Source organism: Macaca thibetana, chromosome X (genome assembly GCF_024542745.1).
Source record: "Macaca thibetana thibetana isolate TM-01 chromosome X, ASM2454274v1, whole genome shotgun sequence".
Classification (NCBI taxonomy): domain Eukaryota; kingdom Metazoa; phylum Chordata; class Mammalia; order Primates; family Cercopithecidae; genus Macaca; species Macaca thibetana.
Genome location: NC_065598.1, coordinates 98861680 through 98880200, shown reverse-complemented (window position 1 = coordinate 98880200; position 18521 = coordinate 98861680). Strand labels below are relative to the sequence as shown.

The 18521-nt window shown below is 43.7% G+C and overlaps 1 long non-coding RNA gene across 2 annotated transcripts in view; it reads right to left on the bottom strand.

The window, feature by feature from the left end:
* The window catches only part of LOC126946078 (uncharacterized), a 55381-nt gene that overhangs the window by 9254 nt on the left and 27606 nt on the right, over nucleotides 1–18521 (bottom strand). For both annotated transcript variants that reach the window (XR_007722579.1, XR_007722580.1), the window contains exon 3: nucleotides 14204–14368. This is a non-coding gene — a long non-coding RNA (uncharacterized LOC126946078). The remainder of the gene's footprint in view (nucleotides 1–14203; nucleotides 14369–18521) is intronic.

The following is an 18521-nucleotide window of genomic DNA, read 5'->3' as shown; positions in this document are numbered from 1 at the left end:
AAAGAAAAACGGTCATCACTCAAGGATGCCCACTTTCACCACTTCTATTCAACATAGTACTGGAAATCCTAGCCAGAGCAATCAGACAAGAGAGGGGAGGAAATCAAACTGTTGCTATTCATCAACGATATGATCATATACCTAAAAAATCCAAAAGACTTACCCAAAAGACTCCTAGATCTGATACACGAATTCAGTAAAGTCTCAGGTTACAAAGTCAATGTAAACAAATCAGTAGCACTGCTATACACCAATGACCAAGCTGAGAATCAAGAACTCAATCCTTTTTACAACAGCTGCAAAAAAATAAAAATAAAAAAATAAACCTAGGAATATACTTAACCAAGGAGGTGAAAGATCTTTATGAGGAAAACTACAAAACACTGCTGAAAGAAATCATCGATGACACAAACAAATGGAAACACATCCCATCCTCATGGATGGGAAGAATCAATATTGTGAAATGACCATACTGCCCAAAGCAATCTACAGATTCAATGCAATTCCCATTTTCCATCAAAATATCATCATTTTTCACAGAACTAGAAAAAATCCTAAAATTCATATGCAACTGTAAAACAGCCCATATAGGCTGGGTACAGTGGCTCATGCCTGTAATCCCACCACGTTGGGAGGCCAAGGTGGGTGGATCACCTGAGGTCAGGAGTTCGAGACCAGCCTGGCCAACATGGTGAAACCCCATCTCTACTAAAATACAAAAATTAACTGGGTCTGGTGGTGGGCACCTGTAATCCCGGCTACTTGGGAGGCTGAGGCAGGAGAATTACTTGAAACTGGGAGGCGGAGATTGTGCTGAGTGGAGATTTTGCCATTGCACTCCTGCCTGGGCAACAAAGTGAGACTCCATCTCAAAAAAACAAAAAAACAAAACAAACAAACAAACAAAAAACCTGCCCAGCCCACATAGTCAAAATAATTCTAAGCAGAAAGAACAAATCTGGAAGCATCACATTACTAGACGTCAAATTATACTACAAGGCTATAGCTACCAAAACAGCATGGCACTGGTATAAAAATAGGCACTTAAACCAATGGAAAAGAATGGAGAACCCAGAAATAAAGCCAAATACTTATAGCGAACTGATCTTTGACAAAGCATACTAAAACATAAATTGAGGAAAGGACCCCCTATTCAATAAATGGTGCTGGGAAAACTGGCTAGCCACATGAAGAAGAATGAAACTGGATCCCCGTCTCTCACATTACACAAAAGTCAACTTAAGATGCATCAAACACTTAAATCTAAGACCTGAAGCCATAAAAATTCTGGAAGATAACATCAGAGAAACTCCTGTGGACATTGGCTTAGGCAAAGAATTTGTAACGAAGACCCCAAAAGCAAATGCAACAAAAACAAAAATAAATAAATGGGACCTAATCAAAAAGCTTCTGCACAGCTAAAAAAAAAAATATTCAGCAGAGTAAACAGACAACCCACAGAGTGGGAGAAAATACTTTCAAACTATGCATCCAACAAAGGACTGGTATCCAGAATATACAAGAAACTCAAATCAGCAAGAAAAAAGAAATAATCCCATCAAAAAGTAGGCAAAGGACATGAATAGACATTTCTCAAAAGAAGATATACAAACAGCCAACAAAAATAATGAAAAAATGCTCAATATCACTAATCATCAGGGAAATGCAAATTAAAACCACAATGAGATACCACCTTATGCCTGCAAGAATGTCCATAATTAAAAAGTCAAAAAACAATCGATGTTGGCATGGATGTGGTGAAAACGGAGCACTTTTACATTGCTGCTGGGAATGTAAATTAGTACAACCACTATTGAAAACAGTATGGAGATTCCTTAAGGAACTAAAAGTAGATTTACCATTCGATCTAGCAATCCCACTACTACATACCCAAAGGAAAAGAAGTAATTACATGAAAAAAACACATGCACATGCACGTCTATAGCAGCACAATTCGCAATTACAAGGATATAGAACCCAACCAAAGTGCTCATCAACCAAAGAGTGGATAAAGAAAATGTGGCATATATATACACCACAGAATACTATTCAGCCATAAAAAGGAATGAAATAATGTCTTTTGCAACAACTTGGATGGAACTGGAGGCCATTATTCTAAGGGAAATAACTCAGGAATGGAAAACCAAATACCATATGTTCTCACTTATAAGTGGGAGCTAAGCTATGAGGATGCAAAAATCACTCTATAGAGTGATATAATGGACTGTGGGGACTTGGGGAGGGGGATATTGTGAGGGTAGTGAGGGATAAAAGACAATATATTGGGTACAGTATATACTGCTGAGATGACAGGTGCACCAAAATCTCAGAATTCACCAATAAATAACTCATCCATGTAACCAAAAAACACCTGTTCCACAAAAACTATTGAAATTTTAAAAAATTAAAAAAGAAAAAAAGATAAAAAGTGTCACGGTTGCCATAATGATGGTAGGTTTCTATGGTAACCAGCATGCTTAGGCTGGTCCTGCATATCAGAAATGCCTCCACACACCCCTCCCCTCTGGCTCTTGCCTTCCCCTGAAAGCAAAACACCTTCAGTCTTCAGGCCACCACCTGAGAAATATTAAGAATTAGAGGAACTAACCTCATACAAGGGTGATTTGTGGAATTCTGCCCAGTTTGGGAAACAAAGCATCTCCCCATTGTCAGGAGTTTTGCTTGCTTTAAAAGTGACAGTAGGGAAGTAACATCACTACACAGAGACCGAGGGAGGTATCTTAAGGCTCTTTGAGATGAACTGGCCCTCTGAGGGTGATGTGTAAAACACATACCATGAAGCAATTAGCTGTCCGTGGCAGAAAACTAAGAGACCATCCATAATCATGTGACTGAATAACCTAGGAAGATTTAAAAAAAAAAAAAAAGTCATGTAAGGAATCTCAAAGTTATTTCAGGGAAGCAGGGCTAGAATATTATACTTATTTAGCTGGCAGAAACTCATTCAATTGCATCATATATTGGGATACCCTGGGAAATTTTTATCCTCTGTTCCTGGTATTTTCTCCCATACGGAGGCACATCCATAACAAAAACAGTTCTAGCTTCTCTATACGCTCTCTGTGCACTCACTCCTTCTCTATGGCAAAAATCACTTATGTGATTAGTACTTCAAAGGAGAACCAGGGGTTGCACAGCCCAGGCTCTCTCCCTTCAAAATTCTTGGTAGTAATAAGCAATTAACCAGCATATGTTCTGCTATGTCCCTGGGGGTTTGGGGGATAGGTCTAACAACAGGCCTGCAGCTCTTCTCCTCTTTCCTCTTTTTGCTGGCTCCCCAACTATTACTATGGTCTTACTCCAAAATGCTTGGGACTTAAAAGGGTTCCCCAAATATACCCCCTCTACAAGTCTGAGCTCTAAGCCAACTAAAAAATATGCCAAACCGATAAAGAAAGCAATATATTGACTCTATTCTTTATAAAGGTGAAATTGGAAAAGGTACCTTAGATCTGCCGAAAAGACATTTCTTCTTAATGAACCCCAGAGTTGGACAGACTTATCCACTAAGTGGTGCTGTGTGGGGACAGTCATGAAAGTCAAACACTGCAGTGTACATCCTGTTTGCTATCTGGTAGAGTCCTGTCTATGTGTGCCGAAGGAAAGTAGCTTCCTTGCAAGGCTATCCCTATAGCAGATGAAATAGTTTCAGGACACTTTTTTGAGAAACACTTCTCAAAGTGAATAAATACCCCTTGTTCTGATTAAATACTCACCTAGCAACCTAGTAAGAATATGGCTTTTCATGTGGCTCATGGAGCCATTCGTAGCAGCAGCCTCTCAATTCTTTAACTCTGTGTAACTGCAGTGAAGCCTCATTTCATGGAGGGGAATTAAAAGTAGGTTCCACATTCCAAGAGTAGGGTGAAATCATATATCAAGAAAATACCCTTGAAAATCCATTTGAGATGCAATTGAGGAAATTTTCAGAAACTGATACCTATACATAAACCCACATGCAGACTATGGCCAAAATTATAACAAAGTCCTACCAAGTCTTCATGGATAATAGAGTCCCTATATTATCCAATGATAACAGAAAAGGAGGAAGAGTACACCCAAACCACAGATATCCATTTCTGCTTAATAAAACATCCTAAACATTAGCCATTTATTATCTCTCGAGATTCTGAGTATTGACAGGGCTCATTTGGGTGTTTTTCTGTTCTATATGGTGTCTGCCACCCGGGGCTGCCTCTCCCTGTGCTGTCACCTTAATCATCTGGAGGCTTCACTTGTTTGGTACATCCAAAAGAGATCACTTGCATGGATGATGACTGGTGCTGGCATCTGCTGAGAGCTCACCTGGGGCTGTTGACCAGACCAGAGCACCTTGGTCCTACCCTGTATTGCAACCCCATGTATAGGATATGAAATACAAAAGACTCATTAACTTTGAAATCCAGAAAAAATAACTAGTACTTTTTAGTATATGTGGCACATAATATAATTTTGTTTTTTTGAAATTCAAACTTAAATGGGCATCTTGTGTTTTCATTTGCTAAATCTGACCATCCTATGGGATGAGCCTCTGAATTTGTAAGTTAAAAACCATATGAGATAATACTTCCAATGGGGCAGAACTGGGGAAAATGGGATGATCAGATGAAAAACTAACACAAAATCTGGGAATAAAACAAATGCAAAACCCTGGAAATAACAATAAAAGCTAGTCGGAGGAGTAAAGAGGAAATGGGCACTCACATACACTGTTGGCATCAAATGGACATATCTGGTTCTAAGGCCATATTATTATGATTTAATGACTTGAATGGCCTTTGTACAGAAGTCCTATTACCACCAACAAGAGAGTTTCAGCTGAGGGTTTACAAAAGGCTCATCTATGTGACTCTGATTTGCATCCTGATTAGGGGCCCTGGCTGAGACGGCAGGTCAAGTTGCCACATAAGTTCCCTGTTCTAGGGAAGAAACACAGCTTCTACTTATGGAGCAGGTTGTTCAGAGGGTCCTAGCTCCAGGTTCTTCATGTCAGCATCTGGATTTAATCTCATGACAGCCCTGCTAGTGAGGTATCAATATCCTCTCTTCATGGATGTATGTGACTACAAAACAGATACTGCTAACCACAGAGCTAGATAGTAAAGTGGTTGCTCACCAGACCCACTGCCAGAGCCAGGAACAGAACCTACCAGCCTAGGTACCTTGAATTGCTGGTGAGAGATCTTTAGCAAATTTATCAGGATACGTGCTGCTGTGAGGTTTATCTGTTCTCCCTGTGTTTACCCTTTCTGCAGGAGGAAGCCAGCCTTTGTGCCCCCTCCCCTTGTCTGAAGGGAGGTTTATGGCAGGGCCAGAGGCAGAAGCAAAGGCCCCTCACCTGCCTGTGCCTTTGAGGACACAGAAAGGGGACAGGCGGGAGACTTCTTCAGGCAGGGATGAGATTGGATTCTACAAGTCCCTCCAGGAGTAGAGACCTGAGCACTGTTCCATATCAATGCTTGAAGTATCTCCATGGATGGTTTATTGTGGTTAGGAGTACATGTTTTGTAGCACCTTGTCATGGTAGATTTTCTAGTTTGAACCAAGAGGTAGAAGAACATGAGTACTGCTCTATATCAGTGCTTGAGGTGGATCCAGCCATGAGACAGATTTTCTTGTTTGGATGGAAGAATGGATGAAGCAGGGTCGGGGGCAGGGGCCTGAAGGCAACAAGCCAGCTAGGAAAATGCCCAGTCTGAAGTAGCTGGGACATGTAAGCGATGATGGCTATGGCCTCTTCAGTCTGTATCTGGATAAGTTGCCATAGCAACATTGCTTTGTCAAAGAGCATGAACATTAAAAGCTAGCCTGATTAAATTTTAAAATCTTTTATACTAATGTCTCTCAACAAAATACGGGATGAAAGTACATGTTTTACTAGATCTGTGCAAATAATGTATTTCACAACATTATTACTTTTCATTTTTCCTTATTTCTTTATGAATGGCATATGCCTTAGTTCGTTTGCACTGCTGTAACAAAATACCTGAGACTAGGTAATTCATAATGAACAGAAATGTATTGGGTCACAGTTCTGGAGGCCGGGGAGTTCAAGATCAAGATGCCAGCATCTTGTGAGGGCTTTCTTGCTGTGTCATCACAAGGTAGAAGGCAAGAGGGCAAGTGAGAGAGTGAAAGGGGGCCAAACTTGCCCTTGTATAAACTTGCCCTTGGCCCTGTGATAAGAAATCCACTCTTGTGATGATGGCATTAATCCATTCATGAAGGCAGAACCCTCATGGCCCAATTGCTTCTTTTTTTTTTTTTTTTTTTTTTTTTTTTTGAGACGGAGTCTCGCTCTGTCGCCCAGGCTGGAGTGCAGTGGCGCGATCTCAGCTCACTGCAAGCTCCGCCTCCTGGGTTTACGCCATTCTCCTGGCTCAACCTCCCAAGTAGCTGGGACTACAGGCGCCCACTACCTCGCCCGGCTAGTTTTTTGTATTTTTTAGTAGAGACGGAGTTTCACCGTGTTAGCCAGGATGGTCTCGATCTTCTGACCTCGTGATCCGCCCATCTCGGCCTCCCAAAGTGCTGGGATTACAGGCTTGAGCCACCGCGCCCGGCCTTTTTTTTTTAAAGAAACAGGGCCTCACTCTCTCACCCAGGCTGCGATCATAGTTCACTGTATCCTCAAATTCAAGGATAGTTCACTGTATCCTCAAATCTCAAGTAATTCTCTCTCAGCCTCCCAAGCAGATGGGAACACAGGCATGCAGCACCATGCCTTGCTAACTAATTACCTCTTAATTATCCCACATCTTAATACAGATTGAGCATCTCAAATCTGAAAATATGAAATCTGAAATCCTCCAATATCGGAAGCAGTTGAGTGCAAATATAACCTGCAGAAATACTCACTGGAGCATTTCAGATTTTGAATTTTTTGATTTGGGATGCTCAACTGGTAAGTATAATGCAAATATTTAAAAATCTGAAAGCTAAAACACTTCTAATCCCAAGCATTTTGAATAAGTTATACTCAACTATACTGTAACAATGGCAATCAAATTTCAACACGAGTTTTGGCGGGGACAAACATTTAAACCATAGCATCTCATCGATGGCCCCTCAAAACTAATGTCCTTTTCATATACAAAATACATTCATTCCATCCCAATAGCCCCACAAGTGTTAACTCGTTCCAACATCAACTCAAAAGGCCTAAGTCTGGAGTCTTTTCTAACTCAAGGGAAGGCATGATTCATCCTGAGGCAAATTCCTCTCCAGCTGTGAGCCTGTGAAATCAAAACAAGTTATGTGTTTTAAAATGCAGTGGTGGGACAGGCAATGAATAGACACTCCCATTCCAAAAAGGAGAAATAGACAAGAAAAGAGGGTCCCAAGTAAGTCCAAAATTCAACAGGGCGAACAACATTAAATTTTAATGCTCCAGAATAAGCTTCCTTAACCTCATGTCCCATCTCCTGGACACACTGATGTGAAATTGGGCCCCCAAGGCCTTAGGCAGCTCTGCCCCTATGACTTTTCTGGGCTTAGCCCACACAGCAGTTCTCATAGGTTGGAGTCTCATGCCTGTAGCTCTCTTAGGCTGATGTTGCACAGTGGTAGCCCTACAGTTCTGGGGTCTCTCAGGCAGTCTGCTCCCAAAATTCTACTAGGCATTGTCCCAGTGGGGACTCTCTGCAGTGGCTCTGACCCCACAGTTCTGACTAGAGAGAGCCCTGACTAAGGAAATGGCCAGCAGAACTTCCACATCAAAGCTGGGTTTCCACTGGGCATTGCCCTAGTGAGGGCTCTCTGCTTTTGCTCCACCTCTGCAACAAGTCTCTGCTTGTCCACCAAGGCTGTCTGAAACATCTTTTAAAATCTAGGTAGAGGAAGACATGCCCACACAGCTCTTGCATATTGCACACCTGCAGAGTTAGCATCATGTGGATTCCACCAAGATTTATGACTTGTAACTTCCAGAGTGGCAGGTCGAGCTGCACCTTGGCCCATTTGAGCCATGACTGGGGTAGCCAAGAAATGCTGTACTAGAATACGGGGAGCAGAAAATTGAAGCAGCCCTGGGACGTGAGTCCAAAGGTTCTAAGCTCATCCTCAGCCTCTCTTTTTGACATATTTCCTTCACCCAGGTCTTGGCACTCAGAGCCTGTGATGGGAAGGGTGGCACTGGTAATCTCTGAAGTGACTTTGGGTTCATTCTCCCATTGTTCTGATGAATAGCCCCTGGCTTCCTTCTATCCACACTAATCTCCTTATGAAATGGTCACTTGGAAACATCCTTGGTTTCCTCTCCTGAAAGTGCTCTTTGATTCTCTACCACCTGACCAGGCTGAGAATCCTTTAAATCTCTAAGTTTTGTTCCCCACCACCACCCACCCCCTGCTTTTTTTTTTTTTTTTTTTTTTTGAGATAAAGTCACTCTATTGCCCAGGGTGGCATGCAGTGGCGTGATCTTGGCTCACTGCAACCTCCGCCTCCTGGGTTCAAGCGATTCTCCTGCCTCAGCCTCCTGAGTAGCGGGGATTACAGGCATGTGCCACCTCACCTGTCCAATTTTTGTATTTTTAGTAGAGATGGGGTTTCACCATGTTGGCCAGGCTAGTCTCGAACTCCTAATCTCCAGTGATCCACCTGCCTTGGCCTCCCAAAGTGCTGGGATTACAGGTGTGAGCTACCGTGCCTGGTTCTCTTTTAATTATAAATTGCATCTTTAAATCATTTTTTTCCTCTAGCATTTTACTGTATGCAGTTGAAGGAAGACACACAACATATTGATTTTTTTTTGTTTAGATGTTTCTTTCACCGATTTCCTAGCTCACTGCTCTTCATCTATGCCTTCCACAAAGCCCTTGCGTGGGCATGGAAATAATTCAGCCAAGTTCTTTGCCACTTTATAATGAAGATGGCCTTTTCTCCAGTTTATAATACTTTGTTCCTCATTTCTATGTGAGACCTCATCGGAATGGCCTTTGCTGTCCATATTTCTACCAACATTCTGATCATTACTAAAGGGTCAAAGATTTTACCAAAATATTTGTCAGGGGGAAAGTCAGGAGAGCAAAATCACCAGGTGGCCATCGAGTAAGCCCTAGAGACAAAAACTCCTTCTCTGAGGAATTTAGAAGTGTAATGAAGAAAGTCAAGAACACCTGGTGACCATCAGACAGGGAATTCTGAGGCAAAATTCCTTATCTGAGGAATTTAGAAGTAATTAAACTTCCCTAGTGCCTAAAGGTTCCAGGCCTCTTTCAAAAATTTTCTAAGTAACTAGAATTTCTATACATCTCTGGAATCCATGCATGTCAAAACTCATTGTGCAGCCCTTGTTGACATTAAGGAACCAAAATGTCTACAAATATAATCACTTATCATGACCTACATGGCTAATATGGTCCAAATGACACCTACGCTCCCACTTTGAGGTCCATAAATGCTGCATTCTTCTGCAACATTGTTTCTTTCTAATAAAACTTTCCTTTTTCAAACCTATACTGTTGTCAGTAAATTCTTAACAACCTGCAAGTCAACCACTTTCTGATGCTGGGACTGACACCTCACCCAGTAATTACCACTTAAGTAATCTCTAAGAAGTTTCAGACTTTCCCTACAGTTCTCTTCTTTGAGCCCTCACCTGAATTGCTCCATTTATGGAAATCTAGGTTTTTTACTCTGCTCCTCCAAATTTTTCCAGCCTCCACCCATTATCCAGTTCCAAAGCTGCATCTATGTTTACAGGTTTGTTTTTTTTTTTGTTTTTTTTTTTGTTTTTTGTTTTTTGAGACGGAGTCGCCCAGGCTGGAGTGAAGTGGCGCGATCTCGGCTCACTGCAAGCTCCGCTTCCCAGGTTCACGCTATTCTCCCGCTTCAGCCTCCAGAGTAGCTGGGACTACAGGGGCCCGCCACCACGACCGGCTAATTTCTTTTTTTTGTATTTTTAGTAGAGACGGGGTTTCACCGTGTTAGCCCGCCTCGGCCTCCCAAAGTGCTGGGATTACAGGCTTGAGCCACCGCACCCGGCCGGTTTTTTTGTTTTTTTTTTTTTTTTTTTTTTTTTTTTTGTTTTTTTTTTTATAGCAACAGCCAGGCTTCTTGACACCAATTTCCTGTCTTAGTCTGTTTTTACTGCTCTAAGACAATACCTGGGACTGGGTAATTTATAATTAACAGAATTTTATTGGCTCACAGTTATGGAGGATGAGAAATTGAAGATTCAGGGACCAGCATCTGGTGAGGGCCTTCTCGGTGTGTCATCACAGGGCAGAGGGCAAGAGACAAAGAGGACCTGAATGTACCCTTTTATAACAGATTCATTCCTGCAATAATGAACCACCTTCTGTAATAATGACAATCCATTCATGAAGGTAGAGCCTTCACAGCCCAAACACTTCTCAAAAGTTCTGTAAACCACAGGTAAAATTCTAAGCCCCCCCAACAGACTGATAGACCTCCCCTCTTGGCCAATGGCATTCCAAAGTAAATCTGAAAATCTAGTTCAGGTCATGACGGGAATGGGTGGTCAGACATGCCTCATTATGCTATTCTGTCTTTGGAATTCAGGCACAACTAACCAGCACTAACATTAAAAGAGATCTTAAGACTGACAAAACAAGACTTTGTAGCAATAAAGACACCAAATAAGACACCAAATTCCAGACTGACTCTAGTATAGCATCACAAGATAGCAGGCCCTGAAAGGAATCAAAGAATTTTACCACAAAACGTATTTCCTTGACATATTTTGAAACGGTCCTGCAAAGTTGTCTCTTCTGGCAAAAATCTACATTCTGTAGAGAATTCCCTATCCTTTCCAGGTCTTTCCTCTGATCCAGGAGAGAATTAACCAAGAGTCTGGCACCTTTTTAGGTCTGATAAGAGCTCTGAAGCCTCTCTCTGGAGCTGCATCTACATGATAAAACCTTGGTCTCCACAACCCCTTGTTCTTAACCCAGACATTCCTATTGATTCCAGGTCTTTAGATAATAACTCTTTCAACCAATTGCCAATCAGAAAATCTTTAAAACCACTTATGACCTGGAAGCCCCCTCCCCAGCTTCCAGTTGTCCTGCCTTTCCTGACCAAAGCAATGTACATCCTATATGTATTTATTGATAACTTATATCACCCTAAAATGTATAAAATCAAGCTGTATGGGAGGCCGGGGGGGTGGGGTGGATCATCTGAGGTCAGGAGTTCGAGACCAGCCCAGCAACATGGCAAAATCCAGTCTCTACTAAAAATACAAAAATTAGCTGGGTGTAGTGCCACGCACCTGTAATCCCAGGTACTCAGAAGGCTGAGACAGGAGAATTGCTTGAACTGGGAGGTGGAGGTTGCAGTGAGCTGAGATCATGCTGCTGCACTCCAGCCTGGGCAACAGAGCAAGACTCTGTCTCAAAAAGCAAAACAAAACAAAAACAAGCTGTAGCCTTACCACTTGGGCACACTTTCCCAGAATATCCTGGGGCTGTATCATAGGCCATTGTTCACTCATATTTGGCTCAGAATAAATCTCTTCAAATATTGTATCGAGTTTGACTTTTTTCATTGACAGTCCCACTGAGACACAGTAGGGATGGGACTTGCCTCTTTCAACCAAAAATTATCTGAGACAAGTCTCAATCAATTTAGAAAGTTTATTTTGCCAAAGTTAAGGATGCGCCCATGACACAGCCTCAGGAAGTCCTGATGACATGTGCCCAAAGTGGTCGGGGTACAGCTTGATTTGGACATTTTAGGGAGACATAATATATCAATCAATACATGTAATATTTACATTGGTTCAATCTGGAAGGGTGGCGCAACTCAAAGGGGGGGAGGGAATGGGGGTGGGGATGTGGGCTTCCAGGTCATAGATAGATTTAAACATTCTGATTGGCAACAGGTTGAAAGAGTTCTTATCTATAGAAAAGAATGTCTGGGTTATGATAAGGAGTTGCAGAGACCTAGGTTTTTTTTGTTTTTGTTTTTGTTGTTGTTGTTGTTGTTGTTGTTGTTGTTTGTTTTTTGAGACCAAGTCTCGCACTGTCGCCTGGGCTGGAGTGCAATGGCGCAATCTCGGCTCACTGCAACTCTGCCTCCCAGGTTCAAGTGATTCTCCTGCCTCAGCCTCCCAAGTAGCTGGGATTACAGGCGCTCACCACCACACCCGACTAGTTTTTTGTATTTTTAGTAGAGACGGGTTTTCACTATGTTGGCCAGGCTGATCTCAAAGTCCTGACCTCATGATCCACCCGCCTCAGCCTCCCAAAGTGCTGGGATTACAGGCGTGAGCCACTAGGTTTTATCATGCAGATGAAGCCTCCAAGTAGCAGGCTTTAGAGAGAATAGACTGTAAATGTTTCATATCAGATTTAAGGTTTGTGTTAATATTAATGCTGGAGGGGTAAAATGAGGCATGTCCAACCACTACTTCCCATGATGGCCTAAACCAGTCCTTCAGGTTAAATTTTAGAGTGCCCTCCCTGGCAGAACAGGAAGTCCACTCAGATGGTTGCATGGCAGGCATTTAAATTTTATTTTTGGTTTATCGCCCTCATCCTCACAAATGCATTTTTGTTTTCCAGACTTGCTGGGTTCCCACCACACATGTTGTCGTGAGCTCACTACACACACTGTCCCTGGAGCATGGGGATGCAGCCTGGAGCCAGGAAGATGACAGTGTTGTGCACAGCTCTGCACTGGTAATGCACTGTGCATGAGTGGCCTTCAGGACCTTGTGTTACTGCTGCTGGCTGGTCAGACACTGCTGGGTACAGCAAGGGCACTGGCGATAGCGCAGGCAGCAGCTTCAGCCCACACCTGCCAACTTCAGCCTAGCCAAGGGCGCCCACATCAGCACATCCACAGCCTGAGGTCCCCTGTGTTCCACCAAGGACCTCTGCTGCAAGCTGATGCGGGGCCCTGTGGACAGCAGGGACCCCTACTAGACCATCCAGACCTTGCACTATAAATCTTACTCAAGGCACCATACCTGCTGATAACAGGACCTTAAAGAAGTTAAGATATGTAACACTCCAACCATAAATCTTCCCCAAGGCAGTTGACCCTAACTTCTACATGCACAGGAGACCCCAGAATGGCCACTATATGACCTTCTTGGGCCAGCAGTAGTGAGCAACATCACTATCTTGAACCCACTGAGCATGCACCAAGACTTCAACCAGGACAAAGCATGCACAGACACCATAACAGGAAGGAAGAAATCACTCCAGGAGGTGGAGTCCTGATGTCAATCTCTTTACCCTACTCAATAAAAAACATTGAGAAGCTCCCCGTGGGGAGCCAGCTGGAGGACTCTTTTTCCTGTGCCATCTCCCTTACGCCCAGTGTTTCTGGGCATAAGTCTTAATAAACATTGCCTGGAAAAAATTTGCCTGGCCTCATATTAGTTCCTGTTACACTGAGAACCAAGAACCTCACACCGGTAACACCATCTCCTAATAAAGTCACAATAGCAATCAACCAAATTTCAACATGCATTTTGGAGGGGGCAAACATTCTAACCATGGCAGCATATTTCACTTGTACATTTCTAAATACAAATATAATGATCCCACTTCACAACTCATATAATATTCTGGAATAACTCTAACGCTTAAAAATAAAGCTCAGTTGGTGATTTTGTGTTTATGCTGAACCCTCTTTATATGGACAATGTGGGGCCATGAAAACCCCATCACCCTTCCGGGAGAGGAAAAATGTGTGCAACTTCTTTGTGGAGATACTTGGCAACATTTTTGAGAAAATCAAGTGAGTTCCCCATCAGCTACTCTGCTCTTAGCTCTGAACCGCGGAGTCTCGGGCTCTTGTGTAAGAATGGTCACAGTAGCATGGCTAAAAATATCAAAATAGCCTCAAAGTTGTCTTATTTACAGATATCTCAGAAACACTATTTTAAGAGAAAAAAAGTGCAAAAGGGCACCTATTTTTTATGACACATATATAAACATGTACAAACAATTACATTTTTGCATAATTTTCTCACAATGACTCTGTGAGGAAGACATCATTATTCTCATTTTACAGATGACAAAATCAAACTCACTCATGAAAAATCAATTTTTTCAGACTCATCTAATAAGGAGCAGAAATGGGATTCTACCGCTTAACTTCCCCAAAGCATACCCAAAAGTCTCCTTTATAGATGATGACTTTCTAGGACTTAAAAACTTATAGTTTTACATATTTCTAGTATTGTGCCCTCATGGGTACTAACTCGACAGCCTCTCTCTCTTTGAAGAAGCTGATTGTGCAGATGAAATCTGGGTGCAGGGTCCTGTAGGTGGCAATGTGTCTGTCAAGGGCTTGTGATTCCTGCCTTCTCTTTATTTGCACTCTCTTCATTTTGGGCTCAATAGGAAATGGCTTTTCCGGTATCAATCTGGAAGATCAAATAAGGGAACAGAAAATAATGCAAAATTAAAGAAATGGTTTGGCAATATTCTTCCCTCTTCCCATATCCCTCAGCAACGTCCTCCTGCAACAGAGAAATGGCTCCAACGCTTCATTCATAATGTAAGTGTGAGTACATTCTACTTCCCGTCCCATTTCCTGGTGGTCTCTGTGTCAGTTGTATTGTTTGATTTAGGTAACTGTCATCACTTCTTTGGGAGGGAGGAGAAAGTTGGGCCAGGATGACCACCTGTTAAAGTCCTACTAGGTGCCATCTACTCTATACAAATTTCTAACTTGCCCCACAGAACAGTTTCCTAAGGAAGGCACTGTGAGTCCCCTTTTACAGATGACCAAGGGCAGGCTGACAAAGACTGAAAAAAGATTCCACTATCATACATGAAGTGAGGAGCAGGAATGGGGTTCAAGCTTTTGTCTTTATGATGGTATTTTATGCATTCCTAAGAGGGGTGATATTACCACTAATGGGTTGTGTCAGGCCTCTGAGCCCAAGCTAAGCCATCATATCCCCTGTGACCTGCACGTATACATCCAGATGGCCTGAAGTAACTGAAGAATCACAAAAGAAGTGAAAATGGCCTGTTCCTGCCTTAACTGATGACATTACCTTGTGAAATTCCTTCTACTGGCTCATCCTGGTTCAAAAGCACCCACACTGAGCACCTTGTGACCCCTGCCCCTGCCCGCCAGAGAACAAACCCCTTTGACTGTAATTTTTCTTTAGCTACCCAAATCCTATTAAATGGCCCCACCCCTATCTCCCTTCGCTGACTCTCTTTTCGGACTCAGCCCGCCTGCACCCAGGTGAAATAAAAAGTTTTATTGCTCACACAAAGCCTGTTTGGTGGTCTCTTCACATGGACGCGCGTGAAATTTGGTGCCTTGACTCAGATCGGGGGACCTCCCTTGGGAGATCAATCCCCTGTCCTCCTGCTCTTGGCTCTGTGAGAAAGATCCACCTAAGACCTCTGGTCCTCAGACCAACCAGCCCAAGGAACATCTCACCAATTTTAAATCGGGTAAGCGGCCTCTTTTTACTCTCTTCTCCAATCTCTCTCACTATCCCTCAACCTCTTTCTCCTTTCAATCTTGGCACCACACTTCAATCTCCCCCTTCTCTTAATTTCAGTTCCTTTCCTTTTCTGGTAGAGATAAAGGAGACACATTTTATCCGTGGACCCAAAACTCTGGCGCCGGTCACGGACTTGGGAAGACAGTCTTCCCTTGGTGTTTAATCACGCGGGGACGCCTGCCTGATTATTCACCCACATTTCATTGGTGTCTGATTACCGTGGGGACACCTGTCTTGGTCATTCACACACATTCCCTTGGTGGCAAGTCAATTGCGGGGACACCTACTTTGACTGCTCACCTACATTGCAGCCCAGGGCTGCTCACCCACCCCTTCTCTTTGTGTCTCTACCCACCCCTTTTCCACTTTCCTGGGGGACAAGCACCTCCCACTCCTTTTCCACTTTCCTGGGGGGCAAGCACCTCCCACCCCTTCTCCACTTTCTTGGGGGGCAAGCACCTCTAACCCCTTCTCCACTTTCCTGGGGGGCAAGCACCCCCCACCCCTTCTCTCCGCGTCTCTATGCTCTTTTCTTTCCACTTTCCTGTGGGGCAAGCACCCCCCACCACTTCTCTCTGTGTTTCTACCCACCCCTTTTCCACTTTCCCGGGGGGCAAGCCCCTCCCACCCCTTTACCATTTTCCTGGGGGACAAGCCCCTCCCACCCCTTTTCCACTTTCCTTGGGAGCAAGCACCCCCCACCCCTTCTCTCTGTGTCTCTACCTACCCTTCTCTACTTTCCTGAGGGGCAAGTACCCCCTACCCCTTCTCTCCGTGTCCCCACCCCTTCTCCACTTTCCTGGGAGGCAAGCACCCCACACCCCTTCTCTCCATGTCTCTACCCTCTCTTTTCTCTGGACTTGCCTCCTTCACTACAGGCAACCTTCCACCTTTCATTCCTACTTCTTCTCCCTTAGCCTGTGTTCTCAAGAACTTAAAACCTCTTCAACTCACAACTGACCTAAAATCTAAATGCCTTATTTTCTTCTGCAATGCCGCTTGACCCCAATACAAACTCGACAGTGGTTCCAAATAGCCAGAAAACGGCACTTTCGAATTTTCCGTCCTACAAGATCTAAATAATTCTTGTCGTAAAATAGGCAAACGGTCTGAGGTGCCTGACGTCCAGGCATTCTTTTACACGTTGGTCCCTCCCTAGTCTCTGTTCCCAATGCAACTCGTCCCAAATCTTGCTTCTTTCCCTTCCGCCTGTCCCCTCAGTCCCAACCCCAAGCGTTGTTGAGTCTTTCCAATCTTCCTTTTTTACTGACCCATATGACCTCTCCCCTCCTCCCCAGGCTGCTCTTCACCAGGCCAAGCCAGGTCCCAATTCTTCCTCAGCCTTCGCTCCCCAACCCTATAATCCTTTTATCACCTCCCCTCCTCACACCCTGTCTGGCTTACTGTTTTGTTCCACCACTAGCCCTCCCCCACCTGCCCAACAATTTCCTCTTAAAAAGATGGCTGGAGCTAAAGGCATAGTCAAGGTTAATGCTCCTTTTTCTTTATCTGACCTCTCCCAAATCAGTTAGCATTTAGGCTCTTTTTCATCAAATATAAAAACCCAGCCCAGTTCATGGCTTATTTGGCAGCAGCCTTAAAGCACCAGACCCAAAAATGTCAATATACATTTTCAATATACATTTTATTCTCAATATACATTTTATTACCCAATCCGCTCCCAACATTAAATAAAACTCCAAAAATTAAATTCTAGCCCTCAAACCCCACAACAGGACTTAATTAACCTCGCCTTCAAGGTTTACAATAATAGAGTAGAGGCAGCCAAGTAGCAAAGTATTTCTGAGTTGCAATTCCTTGCCTCCACTGTGAGACAAAACCCAGCCACATCTCCAGCACACAAGAACTTCCAAACGCCTGAACTGCAGCGGCCAGGCATTCCTCCAGGACTGCCTACCCCAGGATCTTGCTTCAAGTGCCGGAAATCTGGCCACTGGGCCAAGGAATGCCTGCAGCCCGGGATTCCTCCTAAGCCATGTCCCATCTGTACGGGACCCCACTGGAAATCGGACTGTCCAACTCGCCTGGCGGTCACTCCCAGAGCCCCTGGAACTCTGGCCCAGGGCTCTCTGACTGACTCCTTCCCAGATCTTCTCCACTTAGTGGCTAAAGACTGATGCTGCCCGATCGCCTCGGAAGCCTACAGGACCATCACAGATGCTTTAGGTAACTCTTACAGTGCAGGGTAAGTCCGTCCCCTTCTTAATCAATACGGAGGCTACCCACTCCACATTACCTTCTTTTCAAGGGCCTGTTTCCTTTGCCTCCATAACTGTTGTGGGTATTGACAGCCAGGCTTCTAAAACTCTTAAAACTCCCCAACTCTGGTGCCAACTTAGACAATACTCTTTTAAGCACTCCTTTTTAGCTATCTCTACCTGCCCAGCTCCCTTATTAGGTCAAAACATTTTAACTAAATTATCTGCTTCTCTGACTATTCCTAGGCTACAGCCACACCTCATTTTCACCTTTTCCCCCAGTTCAAAGCCTCCTTCACACCCTCTCTTTGTATCTCCCCACCTTAATCCACAAGTATAGGATACCTCTACTCCCTTCTTAGTGACGGATGATGGACCCCTTACCATCCCATTAAAACCTAATCACTCTTACCCCCATCAATGCCAGTATCCCATCCCACAGCACGCTTTAAAAGGATTAAAGCCTGTTATCACTTGTCTGTTACAGCATGGCCTTTTAAAGCCTATGAACTCTCCTTACAATTCCCCCATTTTACCTGTCTAAAACCAGACAAGCCTTACAGGTTAGTTCAGGATCTGTGCCTTATCAACCAAATTGTTTTGCCTATCCACCCCGTGGTGCCAAACCCATATACTCTCCTATCCTCAATACCTCCCTCCACAACCCATTATTCCGTTCTGGATCTCAAACATGCTTTCTTTACTATTCCTTTACACCCTTCATCCCAGCCTCTCTTCACTTTCACTTGGACTGACCCTGACACCCTTCAGCCTCAGCAACTTACCTGGGCTGTACTGCTGCAAAGCTTCACAGACAGCCCCCATTACTT